This window comes from Microtus ochrogaster, chromosome 2, assembly GCF_000317375.1.
Source record: "Microtus ochrogaster isolate Prairie Vole_2 chromosome 2, MicOch1.0, whole genome shotgun sequence".
In the NCBI taxonomy this organism is placed as follows: Eukaryota; Metazoa; Chordata; class Mammalia; order Rodentia; family Cricetidae; genus Microtus; species Microtus ochrogaster.
In genome coordinates, this window is record NC_022010.1 from 41,988,761 (window position 1) to 41,993,920 (window position 5,160).

Below are 5,160 nucleotides of genomic sequence, written 5' to 3' on the forward strand. Positions count from 1 at the left end.
CAAGCATTTAAAAAAAAAGCCAGGTTTGATGATTCTAGCCTAGCACTCAGGAGGTCTGGGCTAGCTTGAGCTATAGTGTGAGAAATGTGAGAAATTTTCATATATGTATATATAATCTATTGGGTGTGGATATGATCAAGATTCATTATTTAGTTACATGAAATTGTCAAAGAATAAATAAAAGATATTTGTAAAAACTCTTCCCAAAGTCGACTCCAAAAGTATTGGTACCAGCTCCCCAGCTGCCTCGAAGTATTTGGAACATTACTCTGTGTTCTATAGAGAGGATGCAGGGTGCAGGTGACGGAGAGAGTAGGGGGACTGTGACCAGAGAAGGAAGGGGGGATGGTGGAGATGAATGACTCAGGAAAGTGTGGCTGGTTCTGGAGCTGAGTCCTGCCATACAGGAGCAGATCCAGGAGGGTGGGGGTGGCAGCGGAGCGTGGAGCAGGAGATGAAGAATTACAAGCAGCTTCCTGGGAAAAGCCAGTCACTAACCTGCTTAAGGCAGCTTCTGAGGCTCCGGGACCCTTCAGTTCTGTTCCTTCAGACTCCCTGAGGGTTCTACTAAGGCCCCCGCATATGTCTGGGTCTGAGCTGCCTGATGACAGCTGCTGGCAGGACCTTCCCCTGGTCCGGGCCACTTCTGAAATTGTTGGAGCCGTTGGCCCCAGGTCAGGTAGAAAGCACAGAACTCTCACAGGAGAGGAGTAGAGGTGAAGCCATTTCCAGTAAAGCCGGGTCTCTCCAGAGTGAAAGTGAGGACAGAGGTGGATTGGACCAGGAGCACAACTCTGTGGCTCCTGGCAGGAATGACTCAGAAGGAAGCCCAGCGGCCATGTTTCCTTGTTTCTCCCGCTAGGACTGTCAGTGACCTAGTAACAGAGGTGACATCACCACCTTGAGTAACTGCTGGGAGGTTCTGAGGCCACAGGTGGTGCAGGGATGGAGGAGGAGATCCATGGCCACAGGGTATGCAGCGGAAGGGGCCGGTTGGTCTTCTTTCAGAGAGCATCCAGTCTTGTTGACTGGCTGAAAAAGGCCTCCCCAGCCCGCAGTCGAGGCCACCCAAACTTCATAGGCCCATCTGACCCTACTCACCCAAGGCCCCCACTCCTGCCCAGTGACATCCAAAAAAAAAAAAAAAAAAAAACCACAGAAAAACCCTGTCTCGAAAAACAAAAACAAAAACAAAAAAAAAAAAAAAAAAAAAGAAGACCTTTGTACAAGAGGTCCTGCGGTGAAAAGCAAGGAGATGTAGGCCAAGGGCTCGGCAAGAGGTGTGGCAGGGGAGGAACTCAGCAATAAGGTCTCAGTGTCCTATAATGTGGCGTCATCATCATAAGGATAACGAGATCGCATCGAGAGGAGCCATACAAACTTCTTCAAGAGGGATCCTTCTGATGGGAGGTGGGGTTAAGAGGCAGGGGGTACATACAATGGAGCCAGGAAATAGACCGGGCACCTCTGTTGATTCAGGTGGCAGGTATGAGCACCCCAGTACTTACAAGCACTTGAGTGTGCCGCCCAACTTTATTCTGAATGTGGCTGATCTTACCGGAAGGACCGTGCTGCCACAGCGCCAAAGCATGCTCAGCTGACTGCTGTTTCCGGGGGTCTTTTCTCCTGGGCAGTCCCCCTATGCCCTGGCTTCTGAGGCAGGATGGCCTGGTTCCTGCTTAACGAATGGGTGGCTTGTGTCTTTGTTGCCAGGAGAGGCCAAGAAACAGTTGGGTCTTTTCCGTGCTTAAAGAAATTGCCTTTGCTACTGGGTCTGCGTTCTGGTTTCTTGGTGTATTAAATGCCTCACAAAGACACACAAAGCGGTCCGTGGGCCCACTTCCCTCCAGGCCGGTCAGGATCCTCCTGGTTTCAACCTTCGCCTTCATTATGTATCTTTCTGCTAGGCTGAGCCCATTTATTTTCTGGCATCGACACAGTAGCCGAACCAAAATGAGTGCAACTTGTCGGCACCTCAGGTTTTGCTCTTAGCATTTTCCTAGGAATGGGGCAGTTGTGACACCTAAAACCTCTAACGAGGGTGGCCCTGGTCGGTGTGGTGGGCAGCTCTGGCTTCTCCATGTGTGTATGTTTAAGGACTCACTGAGCAACTCTGTACTTTGGACTCCAAACAGCGCCACGTGGTGAATTCAGGCTCAGAGCAACTCAGGCTTCCAAGCTGTTTGCTTCGCTTCCTGAAAGCCTACGCACACCAGTGACTTCAGACATGAAGATGGATTAAGTCATGGTCACTGCCTCCCAAAGCTCTCTAACTTCAGTGATCTGGTTCAGGCCTATGACCCAGAAGGGAGGCAGCTGGGAGAAGAATCCAGGTTTCCCTTGCCACATGCGAGAGCCCGCGCCGCCCCTAGAGGAAAGAACAGAAATGTTGACAAGGGAGAGCTATCGCTCACTTAGTTGCTAATTTAAAGAACCATGAGAGGTGTGCCTCCTTTGTGTGCCGGACATTGTTCTCAGGTGCCCCCTGCCCAGCGTCCTGAAGCTACAATCTTGCCAGATGCAGACAGGCATGAAAGAGTTGCAGAAATGTCCCCAGGGAAGAAGGAGTGTAAAGGAGATGTTGAGGGGGCTTCGTTTAGATTGAGTCTGGGAAGGCCTCCTAGGAGCTGTGTTGTGTGCGAGCCAAGTCCTGAGGGCTGAGGAGGAAACATGGGAAGCGATGCCAGGCATGAATCATCAGGGCAAGGCCATGTGGAACACTCCCAAACAGACTGGCCCCTTGGAGGTCTAAAGAGGTGGCAGGTGCCAGATCCTGCATGGTTGGCAGGCTGCGGGATGGATTATGGATTTTAAATCGTTAACATGGGCAGGCAGTGAGTGGCTGTCAGTCAAGGAGCGACCTGTGCAGGCTCTCGGAATTTCTTTCTTTCTTCCTTCCTTCCTTCCTTCCTTTCTTTCTTTTTTTCTTTCTTTTTTCTTTTTGGATTTTTCGAGACAGGGTTTCTCCGTAGCTTTTGGTTCCTGTCCTGGAACTAGCTCTTGTAGATCAGGCTGGCCTCGAACTCACAGAGATCCACCTGCCTCTGCCTCCTGAGTGCTGGGATTAAAGGTGTGCGCCACCACCACCCGGCTCTCGAAAGTTCTTTCTAAAGATTGTCCTGGACGCTGTGATTGAAAAGGGACATGGTGGGGTTGCAGTGGAATGAAAAAGCAGCCAGGAGCTAGTGAGGCTTTCAGGCAGATGATGCTGGCTGGGTAATGGCGAAGGGAGCTGGGGAGGGTGAAGACAGCAGAGGCAGGCATTGTAGCAACTCGGTAGAGACACAGAAATCAGACACAGAAATGCCAAATGACACCTGGTGAGCTTGGGTGGAGGCTAAGTGCTTCACAGACGTTGCCTTGTGGATGTTACAAGTATCATTATTGTCCCAGTTTCCTAGACACACACCCCGAGTAACCCAAGTCACGCAGCAAATGTTGGCCAGTGTCACTCTAGATGCTGGCCCTGAGGCACTTTGGCTTCTGCTATTTCTTGCCCTCATCCTGCTCGGAAAGAATCTTGTTAGGGGATGCTAAAAGCACCATGCCGGACAGGAGCCTCAACAAGTCACCATTGTTTCTCCACGATCACTCCCCTTCTGAAGAGAGTTCAAGGGAACCATGCAGTAATGTCCTTATCATTATCCCGACTTCCTCAAGTGATTTCATCTCCTCTCACAGTAGGGAAGCTACACCGTTGTGCTGACCTTAAAACCTTAAGTCTGTGTCACCAAGGAAGACCTTCCAGAAGCCACTTCCCACAGTGGACTCTAAAATCGAGTCTAGCCTTCCTTTCTAGCTGCGTCTGCTGGAAACATCAAACGAGGCCGGTCATCCAGGTGCTTCTTCAACCTGCGGCATCGTCTTGGGTGAGGTCACCTCTCCTCATTTTTCCCAACATGTGGGAGATGATGCATCCAGAAACTCCAGGACAATCTGTGAAGTGCCGAGACCCACCATAACCTCTGCATTACCAGCCCAGCTTCAGTTCTCAAAAGTGTGGCTGCCCGCGGCTGCCATATTGATTTTAGAGCCTGCTTTTCTTGGCTCCCATCTGAGTTGGGCATATCCACCTAGCCTAAGTTTGCTCTTGGGTCCTTCAGCTACTGATAGCAAGTATGCTATTAGAAGGGGCACATCTCAGGTTGTGTAACTGTCTTGTGGGCCTCTTTCTGGTCCTGGAGTTAGCATGACAATTGCAGGAAAATTGGGTGCAACCTAACTCTCCATCCAACCTCATTTGAAGGCACTAAAAGGCAGGGCCTGGGGAGTACATTCAAAAGAACTGATGACCTGATGACGTCATCCCGGGAAGCCTGGCCCTGCTCCAGCCCATCCAGACTCTCTCAAGTATTTCCAGTTAGTCTCTTCCCTCGTCTTGAACTCTAAGACAGATACAAGAGAAAGGTACAGTGGTGGGTTGCTTCTGAGGCTGGTGTGCACCCAGAGAGCCCTCAGCTTCCCACAGAGGGCGAAGGCTGGTTCTTCCTCCCTCAACTTCTTCACACTTTCCAAGGCATTTGCTGCTCAGCAGGCACCTTTGGGCTCTCCGCTTGGACTCTACTCTCTCCCAGGCAACCCTACAGAGAGCTCACCAGCCAAGAAAGGAAAGTGGGGAAGTGATGCATTGTGGGAGATTTGGTTTGTGTGTCTTTCACCTCTAGTTCCAGGAGAAACCCAAGACAAACAGGCCAGGCGCTAAGATGTAGCCTCAGCCCACAGAACCTGCAAGGTGAAGGTTTTGTTTTCACTGGGTGTCTCTGGGTATGACACCCCACCCTTCTGGAATGTTCTCTTTTGTCATCTTCACCACTCCTCCTTAATCAACAACACACCCATTGCCTTCTCATGACTGTGGAGTCACCAGAGGGCCACTGCGAAGAGTGACACCTGTTTTCACTTTCAAAGCCATCCCTGGAGCCCTGAGAAGTACCACACAGCTGGGAGGCACGACGCTGTTGAGGCTAGAAGTGTCAGAGGGTGTCTCCAGGACATAGCTGTGAGGCACAGCCCCACGTCAGAGCCTGTCCACGTCAGAGCCGGTCCACGTCAGAGCCTGCCCATGTCAGAGCTGGTCCACGTCAGAGCTGGTCCATGTCAGAGCTGGCCCATGTCAGAACCAGTCCATGTCAGAGCTGGTCCACATCAGAGCTGGTCCAC